Source organism: Oncorhynchus clarkii, chromosome 32 (genome assembly GCF_045791955.1).
Source record: "Oncorhynchus clarkii lewisi isolate Uvic-CL-2024 chromosome 32, UVic_Ocla_1.0, whole genome shotgun sequence".
NCBI classification, from domain to species: Eukaryota; Metazoa; Chordata; class Actinopteri; order Salmoniformes; family Salmonidae; genus Oncorhynchus; species Oncorhynchus clarkii.
This window is the reverse complement of record NC_092178.1, coordinates 33,432,741-33,449,824: the sequence shown is the minus strand read 5'-3', so window position 1 is coordinate 33,449,824 and position 17,084 is coordinate 33,432,741.

Below are 17,084 nucleotides of genomic sequence, written 5' to 3'. Positions count from 1 at the left end.
AGGAGTTAGGTGGGGGTAAAGGGCAGGTGGTGGTGGGTGGGGGGGGGGGGGGGGGCATAGTAGGCTACAGTCTCGGATGGTAACAGTCTCAGATGGTAACAGTCACAGAACGATCCAGTGCAATGCCCCCCTCTAGGGCCTCAGTGCACCACACTGAGAATATGAGATGAGGTGGAGCAATGAGAACAATGGTGGGGGGTGAAAATGTGACTGAGAGAGATAAGGAGAGTGTGTGTGTGTGTGTGTGTGTGTGTGTGTGTGTGTGTGTGTGTGTGCACTTGGGCACATGCTGGCAAGGAAGAGTGTGTTTATGCAGAGGAGAGTGTGAACCTGTGACAGAGAGGTGAAGAGAGTTAGTGTGGGCTTGTATGCAAACTAGAGAAAGTATGTGCGGAAGAGTGTGTCTAGCCATGAGCATGAGGGTGCCCGGAAATAGAGTATGTGCAAGGTTGACATGTGATGAAGAGTAAATATTTGTGTGTTTTAACAGGCAGTGAGAGGAGGGGGGTAAAGTGTGTACACTGCAGTATGTGTAAAGAAAGTATGTGTGTGTGTGTGTGTGTGTGTGTGTGTGTGTGTGTGTGTGTGTGTGTGTGTGTGTGTGTGTGTGTGTGTGTGTGTGTGTGTGTGTGTGCACCAAAAACGATTATGTTAGGTCACCAACAAGCCACAGAAAAACACAGCCATTTTTCCAGCCAAAGATAGGAGTCAAAGATAGGAATCACTAACCTTTGATGATCTTCATTAGATTACACTCATGTTACACAATACATGTATGTTTTCTTTGATAAAGTTCATATTTATATAAAACAATCTGAGTTTACATTGGCGCATTACGTTCAGTAGTTCCAAAAACATCCAGTGATTTTGCATAGCCACATCAATTTTACAGAAGTACTCATCATAAATGTTTCCTAAATTTTTTAAATATTTTTTTTACCCCTTTTTCTCCCCAATTTCGTGGCATCCAATTGTTGTAGTAGCTACTATCTTGTCTCATCGCTACAACTCCCGTACGGGCTCGGGAGAGACGAAGGTTGAAAGTCATGCGTCCTCCGATACACAACCCAACCAGCCGCACTGCTTCTTAACACAGCGCGCATCCAACCCGGAAGCCAGCCGCACCAATGTGTCGGAGGCTACACCGTGCATCCTGGCAACCTTGGTTAGCGCGCACTGCGCCTGGCCCGCCACAGGAGTCGCTGGTGCGCGATAAGACAAGGACATCCCTACCGACCAAGCCCTCCCTAACCCGGACGACGCTAGGCCAATTGTGCGTCGCCCCACGGAGCCTGGGCGCAAACCCTGGGACTCTGATGGCACAGCTGGCGCTGCAGTACAGCGCCCTTAACCACTGCGCCACCCGGGAGGCCCGATATACCTCTCCTTAATGCAACCGCTGTGACAGATTTCAAAAAAGATTTACGGATAAAGCAAACCATGCAATAATCTGAGAACGGCACTCAGAAAATAAGAAAAAAGATCTGCCATGTTGGAGTCAACAGAAATCAGAAATAACATTATAAATATTCCCTTACCTTTGATGATCTTAATCAGAATGCACTCCCAGGAATCATAGTTCCACAATAAATGTTTGATTTGTTCGATAATGTCCATTATTTATGTTCAAGTAGCTACTTTTGTTAGGGCGTTTAGTACACAAATCCAAACGCTCATGCAGGTCCAGCCGAATGTCGGACAAAAAGTTCAAAAAGTTATATTACAGGTCGTAGAAACATTTCAAACTAAGTATAGAATCAATCTTTAGGATGTTTTTATCACAAATCTTCAATAACGTTCCAACCGGAGAATTCCATTGTCTGTAGAAAAGCCATGGAACGCAGGTCGCTCTCATGTGAAATGCGCGTGACCAGGACCTGGCTCTCTGCCAGACCACTGACTCAAAGAGCTCTCATCCGGCCCCACATCACAGTAGAAGCCTCATTCAAGTTTCTAAAGACGGTTGACATCTAGTGAAAGCCCTAGGAAGTGCAACTTGAACCATATCCCACTGTGTATTCGATAACTACAAACCTCAGATTTCCCACTTCCTGTTTGGATTTTTTCTCAGGTTTTTGCCTGCCATATGAGTTCTGTTATACTCACAGACATCATTCAAGCAGTTTTAGGAACTTCAGAGTGTTTTCTATCCAAATGTACTAATAATATGCATATATTAGCAACTGGGACTGAGGAGCAGGCCGTTTACTCTGGGCACCTTATTCATCCAAGCTACCCAATACTGCCCCTGCAGCCATAGACCAATAAGAAAGAGAGTTCCAAATCCCTCTGCCAATAACAGCTAGTTTTCAGTTTTATCCTCCCCACTCAGACCACTCCCAGACAGTCCTAGAAAAAGTTTTGCTTGAGAAATTGCTCTTTGCTAAGAAGCTATTTTAGTTTCTTTTTTTAAACCATTTTAATTGAAAACAATCACAGTAAGGTACTTAGTTGTTACGCATAAATGATTTGATATGGAAATAAAACCACCGCATTGGACTTTGAAGGTTGATGTCCCAGGTCAGCAGTCCTGGGAGGGAACTCAAGAATTACACACATATGTGCAGCCCTGTACACAACAGACAAATCGAGAGCTTAGGAAGGATAGATAGCCACACAAAATGGAGGCTCAGATGCAAAAAAACAATCTTATTTATTCAGAACATGACGCCCTAAAATGTGCAAAGTGCATATAAAACAAAAGGTGCAATAGACAAATCATTTATCAGTGTCGTAGGGAGGAGCGCACACACCTGGCTCCTAATAAAAGGTTGACTACTTACAGTACCTCAAATTAGAGAGCAATAGAGAGAAATCCGAGAACAGAAGACAAATCATCCCTTCCTTTCCTGTAGTGCGGGGACATTAGTATGGATAATATATGGGGAAAGGCAGATAATGAGAGGTGCGTTTTAACCGTTGGTCTCGTAGGTGTTCTCCCTTCAATGTTCGACGCTGGCAAACTTCAGTGCAAATTCATTTAAAAAACGAGCCTGTGTCTTCTAACAAGGCCATTAAACAGTCCTGCACCGGGGTCTTTAACAAGAACAGATTGCTCTCATTTTGACCTAAAGCGGGTTGCATAATGTGTGTGTCGGATGTGTAAAAGAGAGAGGAACTGTGTGTGTGTGTGTACACGCATGTGTGTGTGCAATGGCGAGATAGTTATCTAACGATCTCAATGCGTTTTTTAGAGCCACCTCTTTTATTGATTTATTTGACCTTTATTTAACTAGGCAAGTCAGTTAAGAACAAATTCTTATTTTCAATGACGGCCTAGAAACAGTGGGTTAACTGCCTTGTTCAGGGGCAGAATGACAGATTTTTACCTTGTCAGCTCGGGGATTCAATCTTGCAACCTTCCAGTTACTAGTCCAACACTCTAACCATTAGGCTACCTGCCGCCCCCTCTGTCATTACATACTCCAAATTACATCAATAATCTATCTTTATACTGATGTGATGACATTGACCTTAGTCTGAATTTGAAATAGTAGCGTTTTCTTTTAAATCATTTTGTAACATGGCGTATATGAGCATTTTACCACCTCTGCCCGGAGGCACAGTCCATAAGATGCTTGCCTCTGCACCTTAGGAGCAATGGCTCGAGTCCCTGTTGCATCTCTCTCTCTCTCACTAAATTCTTGGCAGCGGTGGGATCACTCCGGTGGTCTCAGGAGGCAATGGAGAGGGCCTGTAGCTACATTGGAGGGACCATTCACTTTTTCACAAAGGTTGGGGTCAATTCCATGTCGATTCCAAGTAATTCAGGGATTGTAAAGAATTTTTTTATTTTATAGTTCCTTTTCAATATGTATTGTATTTGACTGACCCTTTTTTCACTCACGTGGTAGCAAGCACTTCTTTTTGGTGCAACCTTAAAGAATTCAACACAATTGGTAACTGTCTGGTGCCTCTTTTAATGAATCACAAAGTTGGAGTAATTATTAGATACTTTTGAAATACCACATTCACCGTGGGAGAAGTAGCTGAATGAAAGACTGTCAGAAACTGTAAGATCTAAACAGACACAGGTGGCAAAGTGAGGACATGGCTCATTTAGTCCTCCAAGACGCACTGGAAAAGTGAGGACACAGGTCAGTAAGTCCTCACAAACACACTGGATATTAAAGTAAGGATGTGGGTCATTGAGTCTTCACAAAAACCGTAGATGTTAAAGTGAGGACATGAGTAATTGTGTCCTCACAAACACAATGTAACAGAAAACAGCCGCAGATGTCAAAGTGAGGACCCGGGTTATTGAGTCTTAAAAGACACACTGTAAGGATGCCAAAATGAGGACATGTATAATCCCTATGTCCTCACAATCCCACACCGCATGGCCAAGTGAGGACATAAGCCTTTGAGTCCCCACAAACACATTTGTAGGTCCGAAAGGCTTCTGTCACAGATGTGCCAGAGCTGAGTAGCTAGCGGCTAAAAACACAGCTTCCCAGAGTTCCTCTCATTTGACCAGACACGAGTCCCTAACTGGGTCATGGACCAAAAACACTCTGAAACAGCCGCTTAATATTCCTCAGTAGCCCTAATGTATGGAGCCATTCAATCTATATGAATCCAGGCGCATGGAAGTCCATAGAGGTAATACTTTAGAATCAGATACATATGGATGTGTCTGGATATTGGACATACAGTGGGGAGAACAAGTATTTGATACACTGCCAATTCTGCAGGTTTTCCTACTTACAAAGCATGTAGAGGTCTGTAATTTTTATCATAGGTACACGTCAACTGTGAGAGACGGAATCTAAAACAAAAATCCAGAAAATCACATTGTATGATTTTTAAGTAATTAATTTGCATTTTATTGCATGACATTAGTATTTGATACATCAGAAAAGCAGAACTTAATATTTGGTACAGAAACCTCAGAGATCATACGTTTCCTGTAGTTCTTGACCAGGTTTGCACACATTGCAGCAGGGATTTTGGCCCACTCCTCCATACAGACCTTCTCCAGATCCTTCAGGTTTCGGGGCTGTCGCTGGGCAATACGGACTTTCAGCTCCCTCCAAAGATTTTCTATTGGGTTCAGGTCTGGAGACTGGCTAGGCCATTCCAGGACCTTGAGATGCTTCTTACGGAGCCACTCCTTAGTTGCCCTGGTTGTGTGTTTCGGGTCGTTGTCATGCTGGAAGACCCAGCCACGACCCATCTTCAATGCTCTTACTGAGAGAAGGAGGTTGTTGGCCAAGATCTCGCGATACATGGGCCCATCCATCCTCCCCTCAATACGGTGCAGATGTGATGTCTCCTTTGCAGAAAAGCATCCCCAAAGAATGATGTTTCCACCTCCATGCTTCACGGTTGGGATGGTGTTCTTGGGTTTGTACTCATCCTCTTCCTCCTCCAAACACGGCGAGTGGAGTTTAGACCAAAAAGCTCTATTTTTGTCTCATCAGACCACATGACCTTCTCCCATTCCTCCTCGGGATCATCCAGATGGTCATTGGCAAACTTCAGACGGGCCTGGACATGCGCTGGCTTGAGCAGGGGGACCTTGCGTGCGCTGCAAGATTTTAATCCATGACGGCGTAGTGTGTTACTAATGGTTTTCTTTGAGACTGTGGTCCCAGCTCTCTTCAGGTCATTGACCAGGTTCTGCCATGTAGTTCTGGCCTGATCCCTCACCATCCTCATGATCATTGATGCCCCACGAGGTGAGATCTTGCATGGAGCCCCAGACCGAGGGTGATTGACCGTCATCTTGAACTTCTTCCATTTTCTAATAATTGCGCCAACAGTTGTTGCCTTCTCACCAAGCTACTTTCCTATTGTTCTGTAGCCCATCCCAACCTTGTGCAGGTCTACAATTTTATCCCCGATGTCCTTACACAGCTCTCTAGTCTTGGCCATTGTGGAGAGGTTGGAGTCTGTTTGTTTGATTGAGTGTGTGTGTGGACAGGTGTCTTTTATACAGGTAACGAGTTCAAACAGGTGCAGTTAATACAGGTAATGAGTGGAGAACAGGAGGGCTTCTTAAAGAAAATCTGTGAGAGCCGGAATTCTTACTGGTTGGTAGGTGATCAAATACTTATGTCTTGCAATAAAATGCAAATTAATTACTTAAAAATCATACAATTGAAGTGTACCTATGATAAAAAATTACAGACCTCTACATGCTTTGTAAGTAGGAAAACCTGCAAAATCGGCAGTGTATCAAATACTTTGTACCCACTGTATAGACACACACAGTACATAGATGGAGAGGTGTCAGTCACATTCACTGCCAATGCCCCGTAGGGTCCTGCCCCTTCTGCCAATAAAACATGACTCCTGGGGCTTCTGCCTCACGCGGGAGGATGGAAGCTGTTGCGTGTTCAAGGCTGTTTTTTATGTAAATGTGTGGCGTGTGATCTGTTTGGTCATGTGTGTCCCCATGTGGATGCATGCATTTGCTTACAGTGCCTTCGGCAAGTATTCACACTGGCTTGACTTTTTCCACATTTTGTTGCGTTATAGCTTGAATTTAAAATGGATTAAATTGAGATGTTTTGTCACTGGCTAACACACAATAGCAAGACCTGAAAATAGTTTTGAAAAGAACAGGCAAATATTGCACAATCCAGTTGTGCTAAGCTCTTAGTGTCACGCTCTCTATCCTCAAACTCCCTGTCATAAATCAACCAAGGCGCAGAGTGCATGTAGTTCCTCATCTTTTAATGAAAGTGAAACCGAAATAACCAAAAAACAAACAGGTAAACAGAGGTGCACACAAACACACACGGAAAAATAATTACACACAGAACACAGATGGGAAAAGGCTACCTAAGTATTTTTCTCAATCAGAGACAACGATTTACAGCTGCCTCTGATTGGGAACCATACCAAGCCAAACACATAGAAATAGAAAACATAGAAAAACACAGAATGCCCACCCCAACTCACGCCCTGACCAAAACAAAATGGAGACATAAAAAGGAACTAATGTCAGGACGTGACAGTACCACCCCCCAAAGGTGCGGACTCCGCCCGCAAAACCTGAACCTATAGGGGAGGGTCTGGGTGGGCATTTCACCGCTGTGGTGGCTCTGGTGCGGGACGTAGACCCCACTCCACCTTAGTCTTGGCCCACTTAGGTGGCGCCTCTGGAGTGAGTCCCCCCTGCCTCTGGAGTGGGTACCCTTACCACGGGCGCCGGACAGGCGGGAGACTCTGGCGGCGGCGGACAGGAGGGAGGCTCTGGCGGCGCCGGACAGGCGGGAGGCTCTGGCGGCGCCGGACAGGCGGGAGGCTCTGGCGGCGCCGGACAGGCTGGTGCGTGGGGCTGCCACAGGACCCACCAGGCTGGGGAGACCTACAGGAGGCCTGGTGCATGGACGAGGCACCGGATACACAGGGCCGTGGAGGCGCACTGGCGGTCTCGATTGCACAGCTGCCCCCCCCCCCCCCCCCCGTTCTGGCTGGATGCCAGCTTCCACCCGGCAAATGCACGGGGCCTGACCTGTCACCTGCTCGCCCCAGTAAGCACGGGGAGTGGGCTCAGGTCTCCAACCTGACTCCGCCACACTCCCCGTGTGCCCCCCAAAAGACAAACAGGTAAACAGCAAAGAGCGTGACACAACCGAGGTGCACACAAACACACACGGAAATATAATTACACACAGAACACAGGTGGGAAAAGGTTACCTAAGTATGGTTCTCAATCTGAGACAACGATTTACAGCTGCCTCTGATTGGGAACCATACCAGGCCAAACACATAGAAATAGAAAACATAGAAAAACACATAGAATGCCCACCCCAACTCACGCCCTGACCAAAACAAAATGGAGACATAAAAAAGGAACCACGGTCAGGACGTGACACTTAGAGACTTACCCAAAAACATGTATTGACTCAGGGTTGTGAATACTTATGTACATGAGATATTGACAGATTGTGTATGTGCACTATACTGTATGTTCCTCCTTACCTGTCTGCCTTTCTGTCTTTTTTTTAATGTGTATTCATTAGCACAGCATCTACAGTATAGTTAGATGTCTGACAGCTAACTAACATTTTTTTGTGTTTTTTGTGTTTTTTTTCTCTCCTGTGAAAGTCATATTATTATTTATTTACTTATGTCATCCAAAGTCCTTTGAAAGTTTTTCTCTGCGACAAAGTAGCGACTCTATATTACACAGTGGGACTAAATTAAGAGGATAAACTCTGTTATTGCTTTCATTCTGGGATATGATTGGTGGAATTTGTCAGATATTATTATACAGTATTTGTTACTGCATTGAAAGCCCCCCTACCAAAAAAAACAAACATATTCAGACACACTGAAACAGAACTTGCGCCATGATTAATGCGTCTTTTGAATCCCTGGCCAATTTTTCGCCCCTCCCCCCCAACTATTCCGTCATTTCCTCCTCCATTTTCCCAATATTTCGTCCCTTCTCTCTTTCTTACGAGCCACTCTAACCATTTTGTTCTCATCATTCTTCTCCATCATTCTGTTCATCCTCTCATTCACCCCATCATCTCTTCCCATCTCTTATTCCAAACTTCATTCCTTTACTGCCTCCCTCCATCTCTCACTCCTCCAATTTCACCCCATCTAGTCCCTCTTCCTCTCCCACTCTTTCTCTGTCTTCCCCTCTTCCTAAGCCTGCACTCATAAGATGCTGACCACTCCGTTTAGTAATTGTTGAAGCAGCAAAACCTCTCTTTTTTCAGTAACTCAAGCCTGCCTCCTCGTCCTTCCTCCACTCTCTCCCCACCACTTCTACATTTCTTCCTCCTCCCTGTTCCTCTAAATGTCTATCTAAAAGTCAGAATGAAATTGCTCTACCTCTCTCCCTCATCTCTCTCTCTCGTTCTCTGTCTGTACATACAGGTACAGTACCTTCAGAAAGTATGCACACCCCTTGACTTTTTCCACATGTAGTTGTGTTACAGCTTGAATTTAAAACTGGCCTACACACTATACCCATAATGTTAAAGTGGAATTATGTTTTTTTGTGTGCAAATTAATAAAAATGAAAAGCTGACATGTCTTGAGTCAATAAGCATTAAACCCCTTTGTTATGGCATGCTTAAATAAGTTCAGGAGTAAAAATGTGCTTAACAAGTCAGATGATAAGTTGCATGGAATAACTCTGTGCAATAATAGTATTTACCTTGATTTTTGAATCACTACCTCATCTCTGTACCCCACATGTAGAATTAGCTGTAAGGTTTCTCAGTCAAGCAGTGAATTTCAAACACAGATTCAACCACAAAGACCCGGGAGGTTTTCCAATGCCTCGCAAAGAAGGGCACCTATTGGGAGATGGGTAAAAAGAAAAGCAGACATTGAATATCCGTTTGAGCATGGTGTAGTTATTAATGACACTTTGGACGATGTATCATTACACCCAGTCACTACAAAGATACAGGCATCCTTGCTAAAGGAAGGAAATCGATCAGGTACTTCACTGTGAGGCCAATGGTAACTTTAAAACCATTTTGGAGTTTACTGGCTGTGACAGGAGAAAACAGAGGATGGATCAAAAACATTGTAGTTACTCCACAATACTAACCTGAATGACAGAGTGAAAAGAAAGAAGCCTGTACAGAATTATTTTTCTCCCAAAACATGCATCTTGCTTGCAATAAGGCACTAAAGTAAAACTGCAAAAACTGTGGCAAATAAATTAACTTTATGTCCTTTAAACAAAGCGTTATGTTTGGGGCAAATCCAACGCAACACATATTTTCAAGCATAGTGGTGGCTGCATCATGTTGTGGGTATGCTTGTCATCATCCAGGACTACAGATATTACTTTTTTAAATAAATGTGACAGAGCTAAGCACAGGCACAATCCCAGAGGAAAACCTGGACTTGTCTGCTTTCCAACAGACACTGGGAGACAAATTCACCTTTCAGCAGAACAATAACCTAAAAGGCCTAATATACACTGGAGTTGCTTACCAAGATGATATTGAATGTTTCCGAGTGGCCTAGTTAAAGCTAAAATTGATAATGGCTGTCTAGTAATGATAAACAACCAAATTGACAGAGCTTGAAGAATTACAAAAAAAAATAATGTCCAAATACTGTATTAGCCAGGTGTGCAAAGCTCTTAGACACTTACCCAGAAAGACCCGCAGGTGTAATCGCTGCCAAAGGTGATTCTAACATGTATTGATTCAGAGGTGTGAATTTTTATGTTAATTAAATATTTCTGTATTAAACATTTGCTAAAAATAAAAACATGTTTCCACTTTGCCATTATGGGACATTGTCTGTTAGGTGGGTGAAATGTTTTATTTATTTAATCCATTTTGAATTCAGGCTGTAACACAGAAAAATATGGAACAGGTCTAGGTGTTTAAACTTTCTGAAGGCACTGTAGCTGCTATGTATACATTACTGTTGATGTACAGTGGCTTGCAAAAGTATTCACCCCCATTGGCATTTTTCCTATTTGGTCTCCTTACAACCTGGAATTAAACTGGATTTTTTGGGGGTTCGTATCATTTGATTTACACAACATGCCTACCACTTCGAAGATGCAAAATATTTTTTTATTGTGAAACAAACAAGAAATAAGACAAAAAACAGAAAACTTGAGCGTGCATAACTATTCACCCCCCCAAAGTCAATACTTTGTAGAGCCACCTTTTGCAGCAATTACATCTCAAAGTCTCTTGGGGTATGTTTCCCCTTAAACCACTCAAGTGTTGCTTTAGAAGTATGCTTAGGGTCATTGTCCTGCTGCAATGTGAACCTCCGTCCCAGTCTCAAATATCTTGAAGACTGAAACAGGTTTCCCTCAAGAATTTCCCTGTATTTAGTGCCATCCATCATTCCTTCAATTCTGACCAGTTTCCCAGTCCCTGCCGATGAAAAACATACCCACAGCATGATGCTGCCACCACCATGCTTCACTGTGGGGATGGTGTTCTCGGGGTGATGAGAGGTGTTGGGTTTGTGCCAGACATAGCATTTTCCTTGATGGTCAAAAAGCTAAATTTTAGTCTCATCTAACCAGAGTACCACCTTTGGGGAGTCTCCCACATGCCTTTTGGCGAACACCAAACATGTTTGCTTATTTTTTACTTTAAGAAATGGCTTTTTCCTGGCCACTCTTCTGTAAAGCCCAGCTCTGTGGAGTGTACAGCTTAAAGTGGTCCTATGGACAGATACTCCAATCTCCACTGTGGAGCTTTGCAGCTCCTTCAGAATTATCTTCAGTCTCTTTGTTGCCTCTCTGATTAATGCCCTCATTGCTTGATCCGCAAAGTTTGGTGGGCGGCCCTCTCTTGGCAGGTTTATTGTGATGCCATATTCTTTCCATTTTTTAATAATGGATTTAATGGTGCTCCGTGGGATGTTCAAAGTTTTGGATATTTTTTTATAACCCTGCTGTTGCAGACTCTGGGGCCTTTCAGAACAGGTATATACTGAGATCATGTGACAGATCATGACACTTATATTGCACACAGGTGGACTTTATTTAACTAATTATGTGACTTCTGAAGTTAATTGGTTGCACTAGATCTTACTTAGGGGCTTCAAAGCAAAGGGGGTGAATACATGGCCACGCACCACTTATCCACTTATTTTTATTTTTTATACTTTTTTGAAACAAGTCATTTCTTTCATTTCACTTCACCAATTTGGAAAAAATGTTGTATGTCCATTACCTGAAATCCAAATAAAAATCAATTTAATTAAATTACAGGTTGTAATGCAACAAAATAGGAAAAAATCCAAGGGGGGTGAATACTTTTACAAGACACTGTAGCTCTCTCTGCTTGTTCATTTATTAAGTGTTTGTATCCCATCCACGTTTCTCACCACTTTATTGTACATGCTCATCCCCCTCCCTCTTTCTCTCCATAGACCACATCTCTCTCTCCTTCTCTCCTCTTCTCCTCCCTCCCCCATCCTGAACTCCCAGCTTCCTGTCCATCCCCTCTGTTTTTGCAGATTTTTTTTTTTTTTTTATCTCCCTCTCTCCCTCTCACTCTCCCACCTTTTTCTTCTGATATAATTTCTTTGAAGTCATGGTTGTCCCAGCAACAAGGTGGAAATATTGAAGACAATCTTTATAAGGAGAGTGGGAATTTCCAACAGGACGCACCCCCCAAACAAACACGTGGAAACACGTTTGATGCACGTGGTGTCTTCATATACATCAAAATTATGTCGTAACATTTCCTGTTATACCGTTGTTCTCTTTATCATGGCATACTGGAAAGTCGTATTCAAGTATCAACATTGATCTAAAATTCTAAGCAATTTTCTATGTTTCTTACGTGTGTATTTAATGCGTTGCGGTCAATGTATCGCATGCTATTTATATCACTATCCATGTATTGGATTTCCCTGGCATGCATCTAAAAATAGACTGGGAAAAAAGAGCGAAAGGATGAGGGGGATATGGATGGGGGGGGCACAGAGGAATACAAAGCGGAAAACAGAAAGAGGGACGGTGAACGATTAAGACTATGCTTCTCCTCTTAGTGTTGTTGGTGTTCCCTGAGCTAGGTTCAATCATTCAATCAGTCAAATGTATTTATAAAGCCCTTCCTACATCAGCTGATGTCACAAAGTGCTGTACAGAAACCCAGCCTAAAACCCCAAACAGCAAGCAACGCAGGTGTAGAAGCACGGTGGCTAGGAAAAACTCCCCAGAACCTAGGCAGAAACCTAGAGACGAACCAGGCTATGAGGGGTGGTCCTCTTCTGGCTGTGCCGGGTGGAGATTATAACAGAACATGGTCAAGATGTTCAAATGTTCATAGATGACCAGCAGGGTCAAATAAAAATAATTATAGTGGTTGTAGCTGGTTGTGGTTGTGGCTTTTTATAGCCGATCATTCAGAGTATCTCTACCGCTCCTGCTGTCTCTAGAGAGTTGAAAACAGCAGGTCTGGGACAGGGAGCACGTCCGGTGAACAGGTTCCATAGCCCCAGGCAGAACAGTTGAAACTGGAGCAGCAGCACAACCAGGTGGACTGGGGACAGCAAGGAGTCATCAGGCCAGGTAGTCCTGAGGCATGGTCTTAGGGCTCAGGTCCTCCGAGAGAAAGAAAGAAAGAAAGAAAAAAAGAAAGAAAGAAAGAAAGAAGGAAAGAAGAAAGAAAGAGAGAAAAGAGAGAGAATTTGAGAGAGCATACTTAAATTCACACAGAATACTGGATAAGACAGGAAAAATACTCCAGATATAACAGACTGACCCTAGTCCCCCGACATAAACTACTACAGCATAAATACTGGAGGCTGACAGGAGGGGTCTGGAGACACTGTGGCCCCGTCCGACGATACCCCCGGATAGGGCCAAACAGGCAGGATATAACCCCACCTACTTTGCCAAAGCACAGCCCCCACACCACTAGAGGGATATCTTCAACCACCAACTTACCATCCTGAGACAAGGCTGGGGGGGAAGGGAAGATCACGTCAGTGACTCAACCCACTCAAGTGACACACCCATCCTAGGGAAGGAATGGAAGAGCACCAGTAAGCCAGTGACTCAGATTCTGTAATAGGGTTTGAGACAGAGAATCCCAGTGGAGAGAGGTGAACCGGCCAGGCAGAGACAGCAAGGGTGGTTCGTTGCTCCAGTGCCTTTCCATTCACCTTCACACTCCTGGGCCAGACTACACTCAAATCATAGGACCTAGTGAAGAGATGAGTCTTCAAGAAAGACTTAAAGGTTGAGACCGAGTCTGCGTCTCTCACATGGATAGGCAGACCATTCCATAAAAATGGAGCTCTACAGGAGACAGAATTTTTGGGTTCTAGTCAAGATTCTAGCAGTCGTGTTTAGCATTAACTGAAGTTTATTTAGTGCTTTATCCGGGTAGCTGGAAAGTCGAGCATTGCAGTAGTCTATCCTAGAAGTAACAAAAGCATGGATACATTTTTCTACATAATTTTTGGGAGGAAAGTTTCTGATCTTGACAACGTTACGTAGATGGAAAAAAGTTGTCCTTGAAACAGTCTTGATATGTTCGTCAAAAGAGAGATCAGGGTCCAGAGTGACACCGAGGTCCTTCACAGTTTTATTTGAGATGACTGTACAACCATCAAGATTAATTGTCAGATTCAACAGAAGATCTCTTTGTTTCTTGGGACCTAGAACTAGCATCACTGTTTTGTCCGAGTTTAAAAGAACAACATTTGCTGCCATCCACTTCCTTATGTCTGAAACACAGGCTTCCAAGGAGGGCAATTTTGGGGCTTCACCATGTTTCATCGAAATGTACAGCTGTGTGTCGTCCGCATTGCAGTGAATGTTAACATTATGTTTCCGAATTACCTCACCAAGAGGTAAAATATATAGTGAAAATAATAGTGGTCGTAAAACAGAGCCTTGAGGAACACCGAAATGTACTGTTGATTTTTCAGAGGACAAACCATCCACAGACACAAACTGATATCTTTCCGACAGATCTAAACCAGGCCAGAACTTGTCCGTGTAGACCAATTTGGGTTTCCCACCTCTCCAAATGAATGTGGTGATCGATGGTATTAAAAGCAGCACTAAGGTCTAGGAGCACAAGGACAGATGCAGAGCCTCAGTTTGAAGCTATTAAAAGGTAATTTACCACCTTCACAAGTTCAGTCTCAGTGCTATGATGGGGTCTAAAACCAGACTGAAGCGTTTCGTATACATTGTCTTCAGGAAGGCAGTGAGTCAACAGCTTTTTTTTTTTGAGAGAGGAATGGGAGATTCGATATAGGCCGATAGTTTTTTAAATTTTCTGGGTCAAGGTTTGGCTTTTTGTTTTTAGAGGTGCGACTGCTTCTTGGGTATTGCGCATGGTTAAATTGAGTTCCTCAGTTAGGTGGTTAACTGATTGTACTCTGACGTCCTTGGGTAGGTGGAGGGAGTCTGGAAGGGCATCTAGGAATCTTTGGGTTGTCTGAGAATTTATAGCACGGCTTTTAATGATCCTTAGTTGGGGTCTGAGCAGATTATTTGTTGCAATTGCAAACGTAATAAAATGGTGGTCCGATAGTCCAGGATTATGAGGAAAAACATTAAGATCCACAACATTTATTCCACAGGACAAAACTAGGTCCAGAGTATGACTGTGGCAGTGAGTAGGTCCGGACATGATGGACAAAACCCACTGAGTTGATGATGGCTCCGAAAGCCATTTGGAGTGGGTTTGTGGACTTTTCCATGTGAATATTAAAGTCAACTATAATATTATCTGCCATGACTACAAGGTCCAAAAGGAATTCAAGGAACTCCGTGAGGAATGCTGTATATGTCCCAGGAGGCCTGTAAACAGTAGCTAAACGAAGTGATTGAGTAGGCTGCATAGATTTCATGACTAGAAGCTCAAAAGACGAAAATGTGTGTGTGTGTGTGTGGGGGGGGGGGGGGGGGGGGGGGGTCAATTAAAATTTGCTATCGTAAATGTTAGCAACACCTACACCTTTGCAGGATGTGCGGGGGATACGGGGGATATGGTCACTAGTGTAACCAGGAGGTGAGGCCTCATTTAACACAGTAAATTATTTAGGATTAAGCCATATTTCAGTCAGGCCAATCACATCAAGATTGACTATAACTGCCTTGGAAGTGAGGGATCTAACCTTAAGTAGCCCTATTTTGAGATGTGAGATGTCACAATCTCTTTCAATAATGGCAGGAATGGAGGAGGTCTTTATTCTAGTGAGATTGCTAAGGCGAACACCGCCACGTTAAGTTTTGACCAACCTAGATTGAGGCACAGACACGGTCTCAATGGGGATAGCTGAGCTGAGTACACCGACTGTGCTAGTGGCAGGCTCCACTAAGCTGGCAGGCTGGTCTACACCCTGCTGCCTGGCCTACACCCTGCTGCCTGGATCTCATTGTGGAGCTAGGGGAATTAGAGCCCTGTCTATGTTTGTAGATAAGATGAGAGCACCCCTCCAGATAGGATGGAGTCCGTCACTCCTCAACAGGCCAGGCTTGGTCCTGTTTGTGGGTAAGTCCCAGAAAGAGGGCCAATTATCTACAAATTCTATCTTTTGGGAGGGGCAGAAAACAGTTTTCAACCAGCGATTGAGTTGTGAGACTCTGCTATTGAGCTCATCACTCCCCATAACTGGGAGGGGGCCAGAGACAATTACTCGATGCCGACACATCTTTCTACTCTGGTTACTCTGGAGTTTGTGGTATATTGCCAATATACAACTGCTAAGGGCTGTATCCAGGCACTCCACGTTGCGTCGTGAAAAGAACAGCTCTTAGCCCTGGTATATTGGCCATATACCACAGCCCCTCTGGCCTTATTGCTTAATTATAAGCCACATTGCATCTGGAAATAGCTAATGGCTAACAACTCATGCAATTCAATGGAAACTTTATGCTAAATGTTAAAGAGAATCAGATCAGACTATGATTGACAGCTATGGTGATAGCATCCATATGGTCAAAAGGTCCAATTTCCCACATCAATAAAATAATCTCTGTTCTACTTTGTGACCTTTCAGTCTATTAGGCAGGATAGGCGGTATAATCGGCCCTGTACGTGGTGGTTGTGTGTGGTTTGGAAAGGGATCGATTCCAATGCTGACCAACCACACTGCTTCCACATGCCCCGTTGACGCACAACCATTCCCATCAGTCTGTTAAGGTTAATGTGACTGCATGAGCGGGCGCATGCAATCATAAACACACACACACACACACACACCCTCCTTGGCGATTTATACATCTGGATGACCACGAAGTCAGGTATCGCCAGTGTCTGTCTGCGCGCGCGCGCGCGTGTGCGGCTGTGCAGGTGGCCGTAGGTATAGAAGCAGAGCGGTGCACGTCATGCTGTGAAGCGACACCCTTAACTGAGCCACTATAGCCAACCCCTCCTCCCCTTCCCTTCCCTTATACATACAAATATCCCCTTACAACGGTACAACTTCAGCTCACACTACATGCCAGTGCAGCTCACTCACATGCCACTTTAAGTATGCATAAAATATATTTCTGATCATATCATATAATTGATATATGATTCAAAACCATGCACATTGTCTGTGATGATCACTCCTCTCCCAAAAAACGATTTCGTAATGTACGTCCTAATTTGACTCTAACTCATGAGCGGTGTATACATGCTCTTTCTCTGTTTCAATTGAAA